Source organism: Eretmochelys imbricata, chromosome 5 (assembly GCF_965152235.1).
Source record: "Eretmochelys imbricata isolate rEreImb1 chromosome 5, rEreImb1.hap1, whole genome shotgun sequence".
In the NCBI taxonomy this organism is placed as follows: domain Eukaryota; kingdom Metazoa; phylum Chordata; order Testudines; family Cheloniidae; genus Eretmochelys; species Eretmochelys imbricata.
Window position 1 is genome coordinate 15,838,335 of NC_135576.1, and position 24,320 is coordinate 15,862,654.

The window sequence follows — 24,320 nt, forward strand, 5'->3', positions numbered from 1 at the left end:
GGTACCTAACTTCCATTGATTTTAATAGGAGTGAGAAGCCCAAATACCTGTCAGGATCAGGGCCATGTCTGCTTGCAGCTGAAGAAGATTGGAATTGACTCTCTGAAGACCTTACTATTATTTCTTTGAAAGCCAGCAAGAGTTACTCTTTCCTCTACACATGGCCTGACCCTACTGCCTTGATACCACTTGCCTGGGAACCTTAGACTAAGACACATATCCCTTGTGTGACAGTGCAACTCACTTCACAGACACGATCTGGCAGAAAGGCTGGTTTTTCGGAGAGTTCCAGACATATATGTTCTTTCGTCTCTGGATGGTGTCCAGGAATGTGCAATACATGTTAGTATTTCCCCAGTAGTCTTTCAGAGTTCTAGAGAGAAATGCAAGTGCCCTTCCTCCTCCAGCCTAAGGACTTGGGGCATGACTCCTGCGGCCCTGGCCCCTGTCCAGGATGTGCTTTGTCTCTGCCAACACAGTCTCAAAATCCTTCCCAAATCCAGGTTTCCCATAGGGCAGGACAGTCTCCATCAGCTGCTGCCTCTGCTCGCTCCAAAAACAGAGAGGTGATAATAGGGTGTGGTTGGTGTGGAGGTAGCCAGGGTCACTGGAGAGGAGCACAGAAATTCATTTTAGGTCACACTCCTCTTCTTACTGTATATAAATGAAGTAGTTCTGGTCTTAACTGACATCTAGTGCAAAACTTGGGTGGGGTTTTTTTGCAGGTAAATTTCAGTGCGTGTGGGGAAGGGGATGGTGTACACACCTTCTAACTGATCTTGATAATCTTGTTTAATTAAAAGTTATCTACTGTAGGTGAACTGTGAGAGTTCTAGCATTACCTCCTTGCATAGCCTGTGAAAGCACTATCTTTATTATTATCATATTTGCCTTCAACAATAAGGAATGAAATGTAACCATAAAGGGAAGGGTCACAGTGTACTAGAATGGAATGTAACACAAGCTCATGCCTACTGTACAGATTCATTCATTCTCTTCCTCATGTTCCCTCATTTTCCCCTCCATCCTCCCGTGACCCCACATTGAGCCAGCACGTTCTTCCTATCAAGGAAAGATGGATGCAGCTTAGCTTGGAGCCTGTCAAATGCTGTTCTTGGGTCAGCCAGAGGCCATCACTCACCTGTTAGCCTTTCCTTCCCACAACCCCACATCCTGGAAAAGTTAAAGAATGAATTTGATTCAAACTAGAATTACCCACCCATCATTGCCTCACTCACCCTCCAAACACTAGACCACATGGCCAGCCCACTACAAGAAGCTGATGTTTCAGCAGGTGATACTTTTTTAGCCAAAGAGTCAGTAATAATCCAGTGCCTCATCATGGTATTTGTGGCACTGTGCTGCAGGAGGGGGCATCTTTCAGATGGGAGGGAAAAGCAAAGTCCTAATTGCTTGAAGTCATTAAGAATCCCACGGCACTTTAAAATATTTAGTCTGGTATCCCGGCCAAATTCTGGTTAGTTACTTTTTGCCTACATAAATACCCCCCAGCAGTTTCAATATGACCATAATACAGCCTTCACTTCCTGCTATAAACTGTTGTGCAATTTTGCTTTGAGAATAGCTGTCACAGTTCACTTCAGAGATTAGTGCATTTCAGCAGCACATGACAGTTAATTCTTCGCATACTCAAACTGAAACACAGACTCTGGGGTCTTTTGATAGGGGAATTTAATGATTTTTAATTTCATTTCTTTATTTATTTTATTTCTTTAACTTCAATTGTTGTTCATTATTTCATAAAGGGAATCTAAATGCAGAATTGCTCCAACTACTGTGGCACCAGATGTCAGCAGTAGCTTCTTGAGCTGCATTGCTAGCAGAGGAGTTGCTATGAGAAGCAGGCTAAATTTGAAAAGTTGTGTTTGCTTTAGGGGGTGCAGGAAACAAGCTTCCTCAGCAGATTCCCCCCCCCCCACTTTCATGAAAGAAAAACTATGAAAGGATCCTGTAATGTCTGAAACGCAAAGAATTAGCTGAATAGGAAGAAATGACCCGTGGACTTTATGTCCTAGTTACAGTCAGTGCAAACATTACAGCTAATCCCTCTTGTCGATGGACTGGAGAAGAGACAGATAGCTGCCCATTGGGAGCATTTTGTCTCTTTCAGTCTACACTTGAGAGCACAATTTTGTGTGTGTGGGTAAGTAATAGTATTGAGTTGTGTTAAGAAGCCTATAATATGGTGCTGTAAGGATATTGTTTGTCTGGAATTCCTTCTACCAAGTACAGCACCTAAAATCTTCATATAGAAGGAGGTCTTTATTGACCCATTCAGTTCATCCAAGTACAAGAAAGCTATTCATCCAAAGTAAATCCCATTTTACCATGGCAACCCCATCCCTGCCTCTTGCACATAACAGTTGTTCACAAGGGTTGTTTTTAAAAAACTAACCACCACAAATAATGTACAGTACTAACGTTTTCCACTTTGAATATTTTGGCAATTGCAAGTCTGTACTGTCTAGATAGCCAGATCAGAATTAACAGAGGGGAAAGACAAACTCCACACATATTTCATCTCTGTTTCCTAAAAGTCCTTTTCCCTGTCAACCTCAGGGCCTGAAATTTCCACAATGCACCTTATCAGACATAGGAGTGTCTAGCTTTTATCTAAATAGAAGTCACCTGTGTCCCTTGGTCCTGATCTTAAAACACTCACTTTTTTCCCTTTCTGAATCAGTTGCTTCCTACATTATTTAGTTTTGATGACTGTTTCCCTTCACATGTTTGTCACATATGCTGTGGCTATAATTTAAACCAGGTTAACATTGCAATTACTCCTGATGGACAGGAGAAGCTAATACCACTGTGCAAGGGCTAGACACAGTCTTCTTGGTCCTTGAACGACCGGCAAGTGCTAGACTTGCCAAAGGCGATGGAGGAAGGGTAGGATGAGGTGGCTGATACTGTATATGCTCCCCAAACCTGCCTCAGAGAGCTGCCACCAACACATCTAGCCTCTCCACACCCACACAGGGGTAGTGGTTGAAGGAGTAGGAAGGGTATGTTGCCCTTTTAAGTGTATCATCGATTCCCAGTAAAGCACTCCCCTGAGCCAGACATCGCTGCTCTTTGGTGCTGGCTGGCTCACTCAGAGTGGAAGTCTGGCATGCAGAGGCATTGCCTCTGTCAAAGTTCCTCCCCCACTCTGAACTCTAGGGTACAGATGTGGGGACCTGCATGAAAACCTCCTAAACTTACTTTTACCAGCTTAGGTTAAAACTTCCCCAAGGTACAAATTAATTTTATCCTTTGTCCTTGGAATATCCACTGCCACCACCAAACTCTAACTGGGTTTACTGGGAAACGTAGTTTGGACACATCTTTCCCCCAAAAATCCTCCCAACCCTTGCACCCTACTTCCTGGGAAAGGTTTGGTAAAAATCCTCACCAATTTGCATAGGTGACCACAGACCCAAACCCTTGGATCTGAGAACAATGAAAAAGCATTCAGTTTTCTTACAAGAAGACTTTTAATAGAAATAGAAGTAAGTAGAAGTAAAGGAATCACCTCTGTAAAATCAGGTTGGTAGATACCTTACAGGGTAATTAGATTCAAAACATAGAGAATCCCTCTAGGCAAAACCTTAAGTTACAAAAAAGATACACAGACAGAAATAGTCATTCTATTCAGCACAATTCTTTTCTCAGCCATTTAAAGAAATCCTAATCTAACACGTACCTAGCTAGATTACTTACTAAAAGTTCTAAGACTCCATTCCTGGTCTATCCCCGGCAAAAGCAGCATACCGACAGACACAGACCCTTTGTTTCTCTCCCTCCTCCCAGCTTTTGAAAGTATCTTGTCTCCTCATTGGTCATTTTGGTCAGGTGCCAGCGAGGTTACCTTTAGCTTCTTAACCCTTTACAGGTGAGAAGAGTTTTCCTCTGGCCAGGAGGGATTTTAAAGGGGTTTACCCTTCCCTTTATATTTATGACAGCCTCCGAATCACTTGTTCAAATCAAGAAGAAGGTTGGCAGTGACCAGTACTCATCATGTGTCAATATCTGTATAATGACCTGTCTGTGAAATGGGCTAGTGGTCTCCCTCCAGTTCCCAGGGCCTGTTGTCCACATCTCAAAAATCTCTACCACATTTGGAAGTCATTGGTGCCCTTAATTTCAGCAGGGAGCTTATTCAATCCCCCCCCACACCCCACTCTGCAGTTTCCAGCAGAGATAGACCCTCCAGTTCAGGACTAAGGCACATTGACAGGGCCACGTGAGGGAAACTAGCATTTGCGCTGCTCAGGCTGTATCTGTTTTCTTTATGTATCGGTCCACATCATCCACTCTCCATCTTTTTTCAAGTCTCACCCGAAGCCATAGGACACTCAGATTCATCCTGGGTGTGATCTGATTGCCAACACTGGACTTATACTGGAGATGCATTTGGTCCATGATTTATCCTTCCTGAATACCTCTCTCTCTCTTTCTCTCCCCATCTGCTCTTCTGTCATTCTAAAACCATCATTTCCTTCTGTAAAGCACTTTGGGACAGTTAGCATGAAAGACATGATACACAACAGAGCTTTAGTGTACCGAGTGGGGAGGGGGGCACCCCGGGTTCATTAGGTGGAACCCAAAACATGTGTCTGAGAGAAGCCTGTTTGCCTCCCACAAGGCCCAAACACCCTGGTTTCCTTCCATAACCCCCGTGGGGGAAGGAATTAACTCCAGACAAATGCTGCACTCAGCTATAAAAACATTTTATCTGGGCAGAGGCAAACCCTTGATTAGCACAAGGGACCATTCGGGGACATCTGTGTGGAGTCCCACATTCCTCCTCTCTGAGCAGTAGCACGATGGGCTGAGTCTCCAATTTCTAGATAGAGAGAGGAATGGTCTCTAACCCAACCAACTCCAAATAGCCCCCCACCCCAGTTCCGGTCTTAGTTCCAAGCACGGGCACCCTATGCCCTTTGCACTGGTAATTGGTGCTGGGTACAGTGCAGGCTTAGAGGGTGAAGCTCAGGCCCGCCCCTATGGTCACCATATTGGTCAAAACTCCTGTTCTGGGCCTTAGCTGTTCCTTCGGGCTGGCGGTGGTCACGCCCCTGGCCTGCTTGCTAGGTCAGGCTCTTAGCTCTGGGTTCAGGCTGCATTTCTGCCTGTTGCTCCAGCAGCAGCTGCATATCCCCAAGCCTCAACATGTGTGTCCATTCTCCAGCCCCACCCCTGTCTCATCTGACTGGCCCAAAGCAACCAGGTGGCCTGAAACTAATACCCTGTCTCAACTTGGGTAATGCTGAGCTCCAGCTCTGGAGTGGTCTACCTCCTCTCCAATACAGAGATGGGCTGGCACCAGGCAGTCGGGGTGGGATTGCCTCCCAGACCTCTAACAGTCCGCTGGGTCCAGTTCCTCTGTCTGCCTACTCCCTAACCAGTCAGAGTTGGCCTTTTCTCATGCTGCTGATCTGTGGAGTGGGGCTCCGTGATTGTATAATTCCACTGAGCAACAAAAGATTCCACTTTCCTGGTCTGTAAATCTGGTCCCTTTCACCAGCACCAAATTCATTTGAAAAAGAAAGAAGAACTAGCTATGAGATGTCCACCCATGAGAGGTCATCTTCTCCCACTATAGTCAGGTCCTGGGTGACTTCTTGCACTCTCACAACTTCATTTGCCACCGCTTTGCTGACAATTTCCAAATCTCTCTGCCATGTGCCTCTTCCACTCCATGCAGTGTTGTCTGCAACTGTCTTTCTGACAATTCATCCTGGAAGTCATACCTATGTCTCTTAGCCTGCCCTGAGAGCAAACAGTCCTTGTGCCCCCACTGGGTAACACTACCGCATATAGGGAAAACTGAGGCACACATAGGATTCATAAAAATATTACAGAAAATTCCCACTTCATCACAACATGTGCTTCTAAATTATCTCATCATGTGAACATTTCACGTAGAAAATTAAATATCTGATTAAATTTGCTGCAGATGCTACATTCAAATGAATGCAAACAAGGTTCCAGAAAATTAAAACAAAACCTCTTCATTAGATCTCCTGAGAAACAAAATGTTTTAATGGCAGTCTGGTTCTTCCTATAGGGCCTGAATTGTCTGGGAGGCAGAGAGCGAGAAGAGAGAGAAAAAAAATCTTAAAGCTGGTCCATGCACAAATTTTCAAGCCTACAAACTGATGTTCTGTCCACACAAGGGTTTGCACTGGTTTAACTACATTGATTTGAAAATGGATTTTAATGAAACCAGTCAAGTTGGTTGTGTGAACTGGCCTTTATATAATAAATAATGTCATTCAAACTGTGCCTGTTGGTGTGGCACTGATGTCATAACCGTTGAGCTCTTTGGCATAGTTAGCGATCAATTCACCTCACAGCGGAGGGTCTTCAAAAACCTCTTTAGGGAGAGGAATGGATACTGCTTTGTATTTAGATACAATCAAACTTGGGAGGTTTTATACCAGACCTACCATGAAAATAAATATCTTTAATCCTTCACCTTCAATAATCCTTTTTTCAATATTTAAAAAAACCACCATCAAAAACTGAAAATCCTTCCCAATGGCAGAGATACGAAAAGAATCCACAAGACTTTGCCAGATGCACAATACATTAGAAATAGGACAGCACTAGAACCTTTTAACCTCAACTGGCCTCTTGTATCCACCCCCAACCTGGTAGCTTAGAGATAAAATGGATCCTGGACTTGAACCGCTCCTGCTTTTGCAAAAGCTAGATCTGAAGGATGAGGTTTTGCAAAACTGCTTGTTGCCTTATTATAGAGATGGAAACAAATCCTAACCTTTTATTCAACCCACTAGCGATCTTTGGTCGGTTGCCTAAAATAGAATCTGAATGCAAACTCCTGAATTTGAAGTTTGGTCTTGCAAAACCAAAACAACCTTCTAGGCCCATCTATAAAATAATGCTTTGCACTAGCTCTGTATCTCAGCAGGTTATTTTCAACAGAGATAATGAGTGCACTGTAAAAGCAATAACATGAGACAGAGATAACATGCTGTGGCTGAGACAGTGTACTAGATCAGGGGTAGTGTGCCATGCTCAGGATAACGGAGAGATCAAAAAAAGTCCTCTTACTGAGAACACACTCTGACAAAGACATCCGTCCTCTGATTTGTTTACTTTTATTTGCATGCAAATTCAGTGGGCATCTTCCCCCCCATGTTTCTCAAATACAAGCGCTCAACTTTATCTTTCTTCCAAGTATTTCCAGTAATTAATTTCTGTGCAATACTTTTGTGATGGGATCCCCAGGGTGCAGCCTGGGACTGTGGGACCGCTGTGCCCCCCGAACTCTCTCCAACCTAGGCTATTTCTCACAATGCCTTGCTAGTGACCAGCAGCAAACCCTTCCAGGTGCTGTTATCACTCAGTATAACTGGATGTGGAGACCCAGCACCAGCTGGATTGCATGAATGATCCCAGAGCCACTCATGAATCACACAGAGAAAGGCACCAGAGCCAAATTCCCCCAGCTCCCAGCACTGTACCCTCAGGAATATACCATCTTGTACTGCTCAAGACGAGCAATGCAGATTTATTAATTGGTTCATCACTTCATCAATGGAAAGTTGATATACACCAGTCTTTATAAAACCTGAAGCAGATTTACCACACACTTCAGACAAGCTCACTGGTAAAGATAAACAGTTAAACAAATTTTTGACTACAAAAGACAGATTTTAAGTGATATTAAGTGACAGGCAAAAAATCAGAGTTATTTACCAAAATAAAATAAAATATAAGCATTCAGTCTAAATTCTCAACCCTATTAGACTGGGCAACATCTAGATTAAGCAGTTTTTCTCCCCCGCCCCCAGGATATTTCAGTTCATAGTTCACAGATTTCACCCTTGAAATCTGGCCCAGTCTCCTCTGCTTAAGTCTTCTCAGTGTCCTTGTTGCTTGCAGCATAGGTGGGTGAAAGAGAAAGGAAAAGCCTGGGCCTCCTGTGTTCAGTTTTATACCCTCAGTCCATGTGCTTGTAGAACACAAGTCCAGGCATTTCTGGGAGGCATTGCTGGGTCTCCAGGGGAGGTTGAGCAATTTCTCTCATGTGGGAATCTACTGACCAGACATCCAAAGTCCAGTGACTGCAGGCGAGGGAGGCGGGGAGACACTGAGTCATCACCCACACCAGCCGCTACTCAGCTGAGGCCGCCTCCTACCTGCATTGGACAGCTGCAGCTCCCAGCCCTGGCTTTGCAGGCAAGTCCTTCGCAACCCACGCAGGGAGGAGGGAGAGGGGAAGAGCAGTGAGTGATATGGGGAGGAAACAGGAGCTACTGGAGAGTGGGGCCTCGGGGGAAGAAGCAGGGCAAGGGTGAGGCCTGGGGGCTGCGGTGGGGTCTAGGGGAGGGACAGGGAAGGACAGGGGCAGGGAAGGTTCTGGCACTCCTGCTGGAGTGTCTGTTTTTTATATGTTACAAAACTGGGACTCAAATATGTGGCCTGATTTTCAAGAGTTCAACAAGAACTTCTTCTGAAAACCTGGTCTTTATTTAGGTGCCTAAATTCTGAACCCCCCAAGCCTACTCCCACTGAAGCCAGTAGCAAAATTTCCATTGATTGCAATGGAGCAGTATCAGGGCCTAACTGAAGAGTTTCCTAAGAATAGGGCCCACCACTTTGCAGCATTCACGGTACTTTTCAGTGGAGAATAGACAATCTCATCGAAACTTTGTTTTTCTGGAGACTCAGCTAGTAACAATGTACACAACCCGCAGGCAGCAATGTTCTTATCCTACAACCAGGCACCCTTTCTATAATTATATTAAAGAATGTTAAATCCATATGTATTAATGGTTTTATGCTGATGGTTTAGGAATTGCAAGGACCCCAGTTTGTTCCCTCAAGCCTCATTAAGAGCAACTGCAGCATTAGTACCTGTGGAACAATTGCTCTTTTGAGTTCAAAAAGCCAGAATGAAACAAAAGAGCCCATTGTTAAGTTGAAGGGCCACTACCATGCTGGGGCTGAAACATTCAAACAGAAAGGAATGTCCTTCAGCAAGATTTCAAGTTATACCATTCTGGCAGCGTTCCTTCTGATTTGCAAATCAGACTCACTCAAGCAGCCAGTGAATGAAGGAAACAGGCTTGTTTGCTGACATTTTAGCCACACTTAACTAGGCAAGACTTTAAATATCCAGCCTTACATTTTCCCTTCCTCACCTCATTGTCCATCTCTCTCCCCGATGAACTAAAGCAAGAAGAAATCTTTAGCTTATCAGGCCAAGCCATTAATTTTTGATGTCCACTTTGTGTCTGGGCAGCATCTTTATTTGACATGACTCCAGGCAGAAGGACCTTTCGATTAGTCCATGGTACCAGCTTACAATCATACCCTTTGATTTTACCGTAGCACAGCAAAGTCCTCCAGTGCAGAAGCCCCAGTAAAACTAATAAGACCAGCAGCAAAGTAACTTATGAGAAACAGAACAAAAGTTCTAATAGTGTATGTATAGTGTCTATCATATAAACTGATAATTGGACCTATAGCCCATCAACAATTCCCATAAGCCATTTATTTTTCCCATAGGAATGGGCTAGTGTTGTCAATGCTCTCTCAATGGAATGATACCAACATTGATGCAAACAGTATGGGCCAACTCTGGCCTATTTACTCCTTCTAGCCTGGGAAATGGGAGACCCTGACAACACCACCATTCGTTTTAAGGTAGACAAGGCCAGATACAACCTCTTCATTCCAGTTCCTCACAATGTGTTACATTCACTGTATGCCTTATGGAAAGTTAATGTCATCCTAGCTAATATATAACAGCATGTTTTTCTTCAAGGGATCCCATTAAATTTAAAGAGGTGGGATGCTCATTAATGTGTTCTGGAGTAATAGTACATTTGATCAGTTATCAGAACTGAATTAATTCAGTTTGACGGTGACCAGTCTAAGAAAACCCATGTGCTATGCGCTATTTAGCTTCATTACTAATCTTATGCTATGATTAGGCAAATATGACTTTATACACTGTACAGTGGTTGCGTTGAAGCAAAAAGAGGACATTGGAAGACACTGTCCAGTGTCCACATTACAAAGAGCTGCCAAGAGACACAAAGTTTCTTCCTATACTTATTCAGAATAAATGTTTACCTAAACAAGAATTTTCCTAACTTGGTTGCATGGATGCAACTGAGGGTGAATTTTGGCCTATAGGTTTTAAGTTGCCACACACAGGAGCATGCTTTTATTGGGTTATTTTATCAAGCAAAAAGAAAAGGAGTACTTGTGGCACCTTAGAGACTAACCAATTTATTTGAGCATAAGCTTTCGCGAGCTACAGCTCACTTAATCGGAGTGAAAGCTTATGCTCAAATAAATTGGTTAGTCTCTAAGGTGCCACAAGTACTCCTTTTCTTTTTGTGAATACAGACTACAGGGCTGTTACTCTGAAATTTATCAAGCAAGGCATTCATGTTCCTTTAGGCTTGTCACCTGATAACACCCTCCCAGAAATATTACAGACTGTAGCAACATCAGACATATGTTACTTATCTTCACTTTCAAGTCCCTTCACAGCCTGCCTCCAATGCTACATATCATCTCTCATTCACTAGCAAGAGATCAGCTCCTGCCTCCAATTAACCACTGATATCAATCTTCATCACCCACTTGTTAAGTAGTCAAACAAGCACTGTCTTTCTCCCATTCTGCCCCTTACACTTGGGAGAAGCTTCCTGTAAACATTTCTAAATAACAATAGAATAAATTAATAATAAAGAATAATAATCAATTTGGATCAAAAGTTTGTGGTGGTCTCCATGTTTATAAAGGGCTGAGAAGGTGGGAGAGGGTAAGAGATTGAGGAAAGAAAAGTTAAACATTCTTTTTCTTTTTTAAATATATATTTTTAAGTCATAGTTCTTTCTCCATACAGTTCCACATAGCCATCTTATACTTACTTTTTAATTAAAAGGGGATTTTTCCCCTCTGTTCACAACTTTAGGTTTCAGAATCATTAGTCTACAGCAGGGCTGGCCCACAACATTTTGGCACTTGAGGAGGGGAGCTCAAATGATGCCCCCATACCCCCTCGCTTGGGCCAAAACTTTGAAAGGTTTCAATTTTGCCTTCTTCCTGTTCTACTCCTCTCATGGTACTGCTCTGCTACCTACCCCAATAAAGGAGAACTAACAACTTAAAATGCCTTGTTCAAAAATTTTAAGTAACACTTCACTTTCAAATGCCTGAACAGCAAATGTAACTTTTCTTGTCTGCATAGTAAACACTGGCATTTTTATCTGTTTGAATAATCAAAGTGGTGCTTTCCGTTGCTTCTTGGCTGCAAAGATTTGAATTGCTTCCTGCTGAAGGTCCACCATCTGGGCCAGCTCATGCTCTATTGAGATGGTTGCAAGGCCGACCAGCCTCTCCTGTGTCATTGTGGAGCGTAGATGTGTTTTTATTAACTTCAGCTTGGAGAAGCTGCGTTCTCCACTGGCAACTGTTACAGGAAGCGTTAGAAGTATGCGCAGAGCAACAAAAGCATTTGGAAAGAGGGTGGTCATCTTATTTGTGCACATATATTCCAGAACAGCCTTTGATCTGCTGAAATGTATCTTGAAAGGGCTTTCAATTCATCACCTAAATCACTCGCATCAATATCACACATGTCATCATGTGTCCACACTGTCTATGGGCCCTGCATTGCTGGTGTAGGTCTTCTTCAGGTATAGTGAGGAGTTTTGGAATATCATACAACATCCCAAATATACTTCTGTGTTCCTTGAGCTGAATGAAATGTTCTTCAACTGACTGTATTGCACAATCTAGCACCTGGTAAAAGAATTCAACTTTGAATTGTTGTTTGGGGTCTCTTACGGGATAATCCCGTGCCTTGTAATCAAAATGTCTTCTTCTTCAGTGACTCTTGTATTCTTGAATGGGTGGGAAAATAGCTTCAGTGTGAAGTTCCTCTGCCAACTTCTGTGCACTCTTCAGAACGTTTTGAAATCCCTCATCTGACCAGTAAGACTGTAGGTATGAATTTGCTTTGTCCAGATGTTCCATTGCTACAGATATATCAAGGTCAACACCTTGGAGTCTCTTGCTTACAACATTTATTTCAAACAGTCTGTCATGCCACAACACTAAGCCGCACAGAAATTTGAAGTTATGTATGTTTCTGGTGATTCCATTTCCCTCTGCCACTGTTCTCCCATGAACAGTTCCCATCACAGCATCACCCTCCATAATGGCAACTATGGCATCATCTATCTTCCCAATTTGGTGTTTGATAGGCATTATCTCCTCCACTTGACTTTCCCATCATGTGGCACTCAGTGGTTTCAGTATCAGAGAGGAAGTTCCCAGATGTTGCTTCAAAATTTGCCATCGATGAGTTGATGCAGAGAAAAATACATAGATGCTTTGAATTACATTAAAAAATCATAACAGCTCCTGTAGTATCATCAATGTCAATAAATTCTAGAAAATGCTCTTGGACACTCACCATTGCAGGGACATTTTCACTCGGTTCTGGTATTGTTACACACCATTAAAGTCATTTGTTCTGTATGGCTGATGTTAGGTGTGTAGTCCAGAATAACAGAGTAATAGCTTGCTGACTTCAGATCTTCCACAATCTTCTGTTTGACTTTTGTTGCCAGTAACTGTATGATCTCATTTTGAATTGTTTTTCCAAGGTAGTGGTATGTGTACTTTTCTTGGGTGGTGACTCTTCTTAGATACTCCTGGAGTACAGCATCAAACTCAGCCATCAGCTCCACAATTTTAAGGAAGTTTCCATTGTTTGGCACATACAGCTGATCTGAAGTGCCCGCAGTGCTAGGTTTTGGGTAGCAAGCATTATCACAATGGCAATGAGCCTTTTCAGAACATTTTGCCAGTAAAGAGACTCTGATGCAATCTTCTCTTGATGCTGATCATCTATGGTGGCCTTTAACTTTAGTCTCATCTCAAGCTCTTTCCACCTATGGAGTGCTCTCTGGTGATTTGCTGCCTTCTCATGGCATGCCAGATTTCTAGCCAGATTTTTCCAGTCCTTTGTTCCTGTAGAACCCAATGTGGCTGGAACATTAGACTGGAAGAGTTTGCAGCAAAAACAGTAGGCAGCATTCTGGGTTTTTGAGTACATAAGCCATGGCCTCTCCACTTTGTCACCACTGGGGATTTCATGCTAGTAATGTGTTGGATGGAAACTTCTATTTTCATTGTCTTTGGGGAACATGAAGTTTTTAACTTGCTGTGGCCCATGCAGTACAAGGAAGTCCCTCAGGCTATTACTCAAGTGGGTCCACAGTCCTGGATCATCTAGACTTAAGGAACTAAACTCAGCAGCAGCTGTTTCTTGTGCCTCCACCACACTCTTCTCTGATCTACACTTTTCTTCAAGAATGTGCATGGTTACATCCATTTGAGATGGAGATACGGATGCTGCAGTAGCTGCCAGGTCACCTGCACTCTGACTAACTGGAAGATCAGGCATCTCCTCACCACTCACATCCTCACTGGGGCCGGAGGGCTCACCATGAACATTTGTGTCTTTGCATCTCAGGGGAGCACCTTCCTGTTTAGATAGAAAATCTTCCTTTGCTTTCTTTCTTTTTCTGAATGCTGCCCCAGAGGGGCGTTTTCTCCTTTCACTCATGACTGCTGCTCTGTGCCAGCTATAGTGGCTCTCAACACTCAGTTGAAGGGGACAAATAAGCAGGCTGGTAGCAGGGCCTGAGTGAGGGAAGATATCAGCGTCTTAAGGGCCTAACTGGCTCCTACTACTTCAGTTGACTGCCTGTTCTCCTCAGGTGGGTTCAGAGAGCCAGCAGGAAACAGGAAGCTCCCTGAGAAGCTGGGGTTAATCAGTCCAGGCTCCTGGGGTGCTAGAGAGGTACATAAAAGGCTTCTCCTCTCTCTCTCCCTGCAGCTCCTGCTGCTTTCTGTTATTTCCTCTCACCTTTTCTCCTGCCTGCCTGTTATGTCTCTTGTGCCCTCCTTCCTCCAGTACAGCACTCCACCATCTCTGTGCATCTAGAGCAGAGAGAATACAGATGCACCAGCAGCAGATACAATTTTCTACACTCTGGGTCCTAGTGGCGCCCCCCCCCACAGTCTGGCACCTGAGGCGGCCGCCTCAGTTCGCCTCATGGTAAGACCAGCCCTGGTCTACAGCTTCTGTAGTTTTTAACTTTTTTTAAAAAACTTAAGAAATTTTGGGTCATGTGCTGCTCTCTGACATATACAGTCACCTTCTACTCTAACCAATGAGAGAGAAGAATTTGGCCCTCAATTTGAAGTTTAATAGATATATCTATCTCAGATATTCCTATAGCAGTAAACACCACAGAAGCTACCTTAAAAATAATAATTTATGAAATAAGATGAACTGAACAAGAAAAATGCAGCCATTGCAGTGTTGCTAACTTATGATTTTAATAATAATTTTCATGATATTTGATGTTTTCTTAAAGCCTCACCTGCTGGAAAATCAGTTTTCATTTAAAAATAAAGTTAAGCTTCTAGCTCATGGTTGCAGAAAAAAGCTGAGAAGTATGAACCTAAAATACTCCGACACATAGAAGACAAATAACTCCCCCCAAAGTATTTTTTGAAATCATGTTTAAGCATTTTTCATGATTTGCGTGGGGCCTTACTTGTGACTTTTGAACTATTGGGGTTGCTTGCCATTGAAACTATGATAATGCCATACAAGTATCTGAAGTGCAGAAGCAAAAGAGGACTTATTTAGAGTAGACTGAATATAACTAGTACTAATGGGGAGAAATGGAGCATAGAATAGTTTTCCAAGGGAAGCAGTAGAAACTTCATTGCCTGGGCCATTTAAAAATAGAGGGGACCAAAGCAGAACCTAAAATGCAATGACCCCTTAAACTTCACAGGATTTTGTATTTGCATTCCTGGATCTGAGCTTCCCCATTACTGGGATTTCTCACTCTTCAGCCATTTAAGACCGTGCACGAGATTTTGGGGCAGGGGGGCACATGTACTCCCTAGGTCACAGATATCACCGCCAGCTGCAGCCCAGTGCCTTCAGCTATAGACACTGCGGGGCTCACAAATTGAAAGGATTGGCCACCTAACTATAATGCACTATATAGAGACCTATACAAGTCCAACAAACTTAGGGTATGTTTGCACTTAAAACACTGCAGCGCATCTCTGTAGCGCTTCAGTGTAGACACCTATTCCGATGGGAAGGCTTCTCCTGTTGGCACAAGTAATCAACCTCCCCAAGAGGCAGTAGGTGGGTCGATGGAAGAATTCTTTGTCAACCTAGCACTACTCTGGGGGCTAGGTCGGTATAGCTACGTCTTTCAGCAGTGTGGATTTTTTACACACCTGAGAGAACTAGCTATACCAATGCAAGTTTCTAGTGTAGATCTGCCCTTATTACGTGGCACTATCAGTGGAACAGAAATGTGGGTGGTAATGGATATTTTAAGGGAGTGGGCAAAATTTGCCAGATCACATTATCATATTTATCACGGTAGTGCCTACGGGCCAACCACGAATGGGGCCCCATTGTGCTAGCTGCTGTATAAACAAGAGCAGCGAATGATATCTGCCCGAAGAGCTTACAATCTATATAGATAAGACAGACACAAGGAGGGGAGAGGTAGAACACACCACCAGAGTCAACAATGGGATGGTAGCTGTGTGAGTGTCACAGTTTTTTGTCGGGGGGGGGGGGAGGATTTACTTAGGAGAGATCACCTAAAGGGAAAGAGCGGAGGGGACAGGGCAAGGGAGGAGAAGGAAGGAAGGAAGGAGGGGCAGGTGTCGCGTGAAGCTGAGGTAAAAAGACTAGCAAGGGATGGGGAAGTTTGGAGCAAAGAGCCAATCAGCACAGGGCAGAGAAAGCCAGAACATTCCATAGATTTAACTGGGATGCTCAGAGCTCCCACCTTTGGCTGGACTTCTGAGCTGCCTATGGCTGGAGTCTCTGGCTCCTCTCTGCAGTTGTCCCCCAAGGTCACATGTCGGGGGTAGAGTGGGGTGTGTTTCTGAGCCATCACCCTGTGTGAGGAGTTAGACAGCCATAATCTTCTGAGAGGCTGTCAGAGGGACACACACAGAGATCTGTTATGGGATGCATCTTCATTAGGAAAAAGGTGTGTTCTTAATTGTGTGTTAGCTAACATGCAGTAACTAACACAAGGTAAAGTCCTAGTGAAGACAAGGCAGTTTGTAGCTTTCACACATGAACAGGTTGAGGTAAAGATGGGGGAGGGGGCTAGGGTCTATCTTGATCAGCTAACTTGTGTGGAAAATTACAGATTCTCTTGTCTTCATTGGGCTTTTACCGTGTGTTAATAGCCACACACCGAAAACAAAAATACAGGTCTTTGCTGTTAGAGCTATACAGAGAAACCCCTGAGCTAGGTAGCAGTAGCAGGTTACACACCCTCTCTATTGACCAGCTACTAGGAGGCAACATCAGACACAAAGCCAATATATTATATAGCCTCCGTATCTGACACAGCTGAAGGAGTTTGGTCACCTCTGCGTCCTGTCACTCTCTGTAATACTTAGCACTTATTTTCAAAGTGCTGTATTAACTGCAGAATTTAAGTCCAGAAAAGACCATTATTATCATGCAGTCTAGCCTCCTGCATAAAAGAGTCACTGACTAATCCTCGCAGCTCCACAGTGAGGTAGTTTATTAGCAGTGAGGAAAAATGAAGTACAGTGTGGTTAGGTGGTTGCCAAAACGACAGAGCTGGGCTTAGAACTCAGCAGTCCCTCGCTGCTAGCACCATGCTGTTGCTCTGTTTTTCATTCCTCTTGCGGTGTGTTTAATGGTATAACTGTACAGACTGGGAAATGGTCAGTCAGGCCTAGTGGTCAGAAACAGGGTTTGCCAGGAACCAAAGCCAGAGACAGAGTTGGGGTCAGCACTGTAGTCAGATAGCTGTGCCAAGGGTGAAGCCAGAGTCAAGAACCAGGGAACAGTGCCAGGGTCCAAGTCAAAATCAGAGTCAGATAGCAGCATCAAGGATCAAACTGGAGTAGGGAACAATGCCAGTGTCAAACCACAGTCAGGAGTTAGGGTCTAATACAGCATCATATCAAATGTTCACTCAGGTGGTCAAATAACTTCTTGTGTCTCCTTCTGGCTTAAATAATGTGTCCGGGCCAATTGGTGGGGCTGGATGTCTGCTCCAATCAGGAGTTTCATGGGCAGCAGTTTCATGGTGAGCCAGAGTTCTGCTAGTCCCCTTCTCTGGGGATTCCAGAAAACTGTTAGTGATAGTTGCAGTCTGGGTACCACTTAGAGACCTACTGACCTGGGTTCAAGACCTGTGATCCTTCACCGTAATTCCTTTTGTCCTCATCAAGGTGGTGATAAACTAAACAGGAGTCACCAAAAAAGCCCACTTTGTCAGTGTTTATTTTCACATTGTAAGAGTCATATTTAATTACAGTGTGAAGCTTAGTTGTTTGGCAGTCTTTGTAATAGTGTCTCATCTCCATTATAATGCTCTTCGCGGATTCCTTACAGTAATGTTATGTTTATGAAATTGTTCCAACCTCTGCAGTCCAGCCCTCATTTGAACAATGTGCTCAGTGTAAGCTAATGAATAGAAAACATCAGACCATGGTGGTATAACACCGGTCAGTGCCCAACCCAACACATGGGATAAATGTGCTTTTCAATGCATTCTTAAGGGGGAAAAACTGCTTACACAGTATTCCCTTCAATCTGCTAATGCTACTAACAGCCATTGATAGTAAGAATTAGCATTAATCTTAGCAAGCAGTTCCAATGATCTTTATGTTTCTGAAATGCTACAATTTTTCTTAAAATTATCCTTGTGGGGGAAACAATGGAAAATATACCGAAGAATTTCATGGCAAACAAATGGACACTTGTTCAAAAGCCAGGAATCTTATAACACTGGATTTGCCTTCTGATTATGGATCTGTTCCTGCGGCTAGAGAAATCCACAATATTGATGTATTAAGGGGCAAAACAAAAGCAAGTCTAATCTAAAGATTGCAATATACTTTTTATACATTGGGGAACTCACTGCCACATGATATTTAAAAATTAGACATTTTAATTTACAAACAGGGCCAAGTGATCATGGCAACCCTCTCTTTTTTAAAGACAGCCTCAGAAGATGATCTCAACATTTATATTCTCTTGTAACATGGGGTTAAGATCTGAGGAAGGCAAAGAGAACCAGTGGTTTAGACTTGAGATCATAGAATGAATTCTTTAGGAGAAGCAGTACAAAGCAATTACACAGAGATAAAGTATTGAGTGAATAGAGGATTGGATTGGAAAAACAGACAAAGGAAATTTCCTCTCCCCAATTTCTTTGTATGCAACAAATGGGAGTGTTGAACACTAGTTGATACCTTTCTCAGAGAAAGCTGTTATTCTGGGCTTCACATGACCAGACACTTGCTGAACTGAAGTCTAGAGGAAATATGACAACTGGAAAAAAATGGAAATCCTGGCAAGGAAAATTCAACAAAGGAAAATGGTACAAAAATGGTAACAGGAACAAACCCTGAGAGATTCTGCACCAAAATTAATCTGACAATGGAAACTATATGCAAAGCTGCCTTGAGATGGGAAGAAAAAACATTCTAGAAATGTGTCACATCAGAACTAATTAAAGTTTCAGTAACACTGAAAAATCATTGACAGCAAAATGGAATAGTCCCACTCTTTCCACAATAAATGAACAATTTCATATCAGACCTTTTTATAAACATAATGATTCAGCTATTTTTTTTATGATGTGGAACAAAATTAAAAGAAGAACCTATAGGTCTTATCTTTGTAGTTAAGATCTCGGAGTTATATGTTTCATTTTTGCTAAGACTCCTATACCCCTAACTGTGTTTGACTGAACATCTTCTGTTCACGCACATGTCTGTTATGGGGGCTGGCGCCAGATCCTGAGAGGTGCTTAGTATGTTCAGATCTGAAATCACGGACTGCCCTTTTTCCTCCCTTGACACCAGCCCAGGGGAGAGCAACCTTCTACTCAATTCGCTTCCTGAACAATTCTCTCCCTTCCACTCCAACTTAATTCTCCTCAGCCCCCACTACTTCACATTACATTTCCCACCAACCTAGCAATCAGCTTCTATGGCCCTCTGACAATTAAAACAAAATGAATTCCTCGCCCTCTCATATCAGTGTCTTGAGCACAGGAAAAAAAAAAATCACCTTTCAACACTCCCTCTCCATATGCATTGTCCCTTAAGGTTCTTGGCCCCTCTCCTCCTTCAGCCTTTTCCAAGGTCTTGGCTCATTTATGGCCAGCTCTTACCCCTCCTGCCCTTACCCCTTCGAGAGCCCTCCTTCCTCCCCCAGCCTTATTGTGGGCCTGTTTCTTTCCTCCTACTTCCTTTCCACAGTCCTGTCCCAGCTATGTCCTAACTCCTAATCATTTTAGGGACCCTGCTCCCCAGTCCTTCTTGTTTCCGATACCAATCTCCTCCTATCCTAAGACGGTAACGGGGACTGAGCTTCTCTGCCTATATCTGCCTGAAGCATAATTCAGAAGGAAGCATAGTAGTCTAGCTTGGATGTGACTATAGTGAGGCCCACTTCCAAATGAGACTATGCACAACATTGGCACTCCTTAGAAACAGCAAGAAACTTAAGATATAAAAGACGAGCCAACCTTCATGCAAATATGACAGAAAGCATATCCGGACCTCAGGACAATACCGGACTCTTGTCCGTGAATCCTGTGAAGAAGGCCTCACTTGGTCATTGTGTGTGTGCGTGCACTCATGGATGTCCTAATGTTGTGTCTCATTACACCAGTGTGCATTTTGTGCTTTATCTACAAAAACCAAAATACATGTGCTATGCTAGGCCTTGGGTGCTGGAGGACATAAAAGGCAACATACACATGCTCCTGGATGGGGAAATCATTGTGTCACCCCATGGAAATCTGTATACCAGAGGGCTTTTTCCTTGCATGTGTTTTGATTTTTGAAACCTTACACACAAGTTGCTTTTTTTTTTTTAAAAGGATAATGAATTGGTTCTAGAAGAACCCTCCCTCATTTTAATCCAGTTTTAGAAGAAAGTAACATTGAACCTTGCTTATCCCCTACTCTGATTGCAACTTGATTCCTTTAGGTGTCGTATTTTTTAAATAGCAATTATGATCCAGAACTGCAGTTCTTATTCAAGCAAAACTCTTTGGCCTTGTCTACAGGAGAGGGTTAAGTCACTGTAAGTTATAAAGCTTAAAGTTACGTAATGTACACAATGTAAGTCAACGTAGTTTACATCGACTTAACGCGGAGTCTATACCGCACTGTGTCAGCGGGAGACGCTCTCCTGCCGACTTAGTTTCCACCTCTCGTTGAGGTGGAGTACTGAAGTTGATGGGATAGTGTTCTCCCATTGACTTATTGCGTCTTCACCAGACCCGCTAAATTGATGTCGTTGCATCAATTGCAGCAGCGCCGATTTAGCCTATAGTGAAGACAAGCCCTTTGTTGCAGTCAGTAAAGAGTTTTGTCTAAGTAAGGACAAATCATACACCTGCTGCCCTGGACATCATTTATATAGTTCTCAGTCAGGAGTAACCACTCTGCTTATTAGATGTTGCCAGTAAGAGTGAGAAAGACCTTAAGAAACCTTGAAGATACTGAGCCAAATTGAGTCCTTTTTCAAACAGGTGAAACGGCATTGTCCTGTCTATTTACTCCATAGATCAGTGGCATTTCACCCATTTGCCAGCTTGGATTATAGCTTATTGTTCCCAGTAACAGCTTGCATAATGATGGCTAGCACAAATTTAAGCTGTCAACAACTGAGAGGATGGAATATTTGCAAACCTTGTTCAATATTTCTTATTCCATTTGGCATTTCATCCACGATTCATTTTGGGAAATTTCTGCTGCTGCTGCTCAGGGCTTTTCATCTGGACGGTGGAGTTCTCCTCAGGAAACTCTTCAGTATGAAGGAAATTAGATAAACAGAAATCACCAAACAGCTCAACCAGGGATGGGAAAAGAAAGGATTTTGCTTTCGTAATAAAATAACTGTCAACTTTCCGGGGAAACCTTCATGGGAAATTCCCAAGAACTCCTACTGTGGGGCTAGTACTAAAATGATCCTGAGTGAGCTCAAGATGGCTGGTGTAATAGATGAGGCCCATGTAGCTGCTGGCCTGTAGGGCCAGGGCATCTAGGAAGAGTTTAATTCCACATGGAACAGTCACAACTCTGTCCTGTCTTTATGAACTGAAAATCACGAGTACAGCATTATCTCTGCATAGGTCACAAAAAAAAAAAAATAGATTCACAATAAGCCAGCAGGAGCCAAGGAACATGTGAAGTAAGGAAACATCTGAAGCAGGCAAAAAGGCTTCCCCTTCATAAAGACTGTGTACACTGTTTAGTCTAATGGTGTTACAAATGCTGGAAATATGCCCAAGCTGAGCCCTGCAGTTCAAGTTGAAGCTTTCGTAATTTTCATGACAGGAGACTAAATTAAACCCCAGCAGACTAACCCTAATTCAGCATTGTCAGCTCTCATCCTTGTATTGTGAGTATCAGGATATTTGGTGTTTTTCCTTAAAGCCTCTGGAACTATGACTACAAGAAAATCTCAGCTTTCATTTTTTTAAAAGTATGGTGAGAAAAGTAAAGTATGGAGACGTAACCCATGTGTACCCTAAAGGCTCGAAAACCAAAAGGAAAATAAAAGAACCCAAAAAGTGTATTATTTTAAAAAAATAAAATCTCATGATTTTTGAGCCAGTCTCCTGAATCTTGAATACTTGAGGCTGATAATATTGCTAGTTCTGAATTCTAACATTCCTACATGACAGAAAAGGGAGGGAATTTCTAGATTCAAACTTCCTGTAACTTCTGGATTCAAGGGTTTGGTTCATGCCCATAGGTAAAAGCTGACAACTTGTCTTAAAGGTTAGCTTTAACTTTGTCTTTGGACAAAAATGGAAATCTTGCAAGAATAGGCTCCCTTATTAGGCTGGAAAGACCATGAAAAGAGCCATTCTCCTGGCACTTCAGCATCTCCTCTCCCCGCTCCAGCTAGAATGTGGAAATGCAGATGTGTGGGGAATGTGAACAGTATTTAAAAAACAAACAAACAAAAACCCTAGAGTGTTGTGAACTTCAAAAGAGCGTTTAGGCCTAATTTAGGGCAAACATTTGGGGTGAATTATTTTCTTCCATCAGAATTAATGTAGCTATTCTTAGGTTCATGGGCACAGTAGTTGATTATAACAGAGACTAACAGCAAGAAGAGCCTCTGTTTGGAAATGGTCAAGGAATTATGATGTGATTGGAATAACAGAGACTTGGTGGGATAACTCACATGACTGGAGTACTGTCATGGATGGATATAAGCTGTTCAGGAAGGACAGGAAGGGCAGAAAAGGTGGGGGAGTTGCACTGTATGTAAGAGAGCAGTATGACTGCTCAGAGCTCAAGTATGAAACTGCAGAAAAACCTGAGAGACTCTGGATTAAGTTTAGAAGTGTGAGCAACAAGGGTGATGTCGTGGTGGGAGTCTACTATAGACCACCAGACCAGGGGGATGAGATGGATGAGGCTTTCTTCTGGCAACTCGCAGACGTTACTAGATCACAGGCCCTGGTTCTCATGGGAGACTTCAATCACCCTGATATCTGCTGTGAGAGCAATACAGCGGTGCACAGGCAATCCAAGAAGTTTTTGGAAAGGGTAGGGGACGATTTCCTGGTGCAAGTGCTGGAGGAACCAACTAGGGGCAGAGCGCTTCTTGACCTGCTGCTCACAAACCGGGAAGAATTAGTAGGGGAAGCAAAAGTGGATGGGAACCTGGGAGGCAGTGACCATGAAATGATCGAGTTCAGGATCCTAACACAAGGAAGAAAGGAGAGCAGCAGAATACAGACCCTGGACTTCAGAAAAGCAGTCTTTGACTCCCCCAGAGAACTGATGGGAAAGATCTCCTGGGAGAATAACATGAGGGGGAAAGGAGTCCAGGAGAGCTGGCTGTATTTTAAAGAATCCTTACTGCGGTTACAGGGACAAACCATCCCGATGTGTAGAAAGAATAGTAAATATGGCAGGCGACCAGCTTGGCTCAACAGTGAAATCCTTGCTGCTCTTAAATACAAAAAAGAAGCTTACAAGAAGTGGAAGATTGGACAAATGACCAGGGATGAGTATAAAAATATTGCTCGGGCTTACAGGAGTGAAATCAGGAAGGCCAAATCACACCTGGAGTTGCAGCTAGCAAGAGATGTTGAGAGTAACAAGAAGGGTTTCTTCAGGTATGTTAGCAACAAGAAGAAAGTCAAGGAAAGTGTGGGCCCCTTAATGAATGAGGGAGGCAACCTAGTGACAGAGGATGTGGAAAAAGCTAATGTACTCAATGCTTTTTTTGCCTCTGTCTTCACGAACAAGGTCAGCTCCCAGACTACTGCACTGGGCAGCACAGCATGGGGAGAAGGTGACCAGCCCTCTGTGGAGAAAGAAGTGGTTCGGGACTATTTAGAAAAGCTAGACGAGCACAAGTCCATGGGGCCGGATGCGTTGCATCCGAGAGTGCTAAAGGAGTTGGCGGATGTGATTGCAGAGCCATTGGCCATTATCTTTGAAAACTCATGGCAATTGGGGGAAGTCCCGGACGACTGGAAAAAGGCTAATGTAGTGCCCATCTTTAAAAAAGGGAAGGAGGAGGATCCTGGGAACTACAGGCCAGTCAGCCTCACCTCAGTCCCTGGAAAAATCATGGAGCAGGTCCTCAAGGAATCAATTCTGAAGCACTTCGAGGAGAGGAAAGTGATCAGGAACAGTCAGCATGGATTCACCAAGGGCAAGTCATGCCTCACTAATCTAATTGCCTTCTATGATGAGATAACTGGCTCTGTGGATGAAGGGAAAGCAGTGGACGTGTTGTTCCTTGACTTTAGCAAAGCTTTTGACACAGTCTCCCACAGTATTCTTGCCAGCAAGTTAAAGAAGTATGGGCTGGATGAATGGACTATAAGGTGGATAGAAAGCTAGCTAGATTGCCGGGCTCAACAGGTAGTGATCAATGGCTCCATGTCTAGGTGGCAGCCGATATCAAGTGGAGTGCCCCAGGAGTCGGTCCAGGGGCCGGTTTTGTTCAATATCTTCATAAATGATCTGAAGGATGGTGTGGATTGCACCCTCAGCAAGTTTGCAGATGACACTAAACTGGGAGGAGTGGTAGATACGCTGGAGGGTAGGGATAGGATACAGAGGGCCCTAGACAAATTGGAGGATTGGGCCAAAAGAAATCTGATGAGGTTCAACAAGGACAAGTGCAGAGTCCTGCACTTAGGACGGAAGAA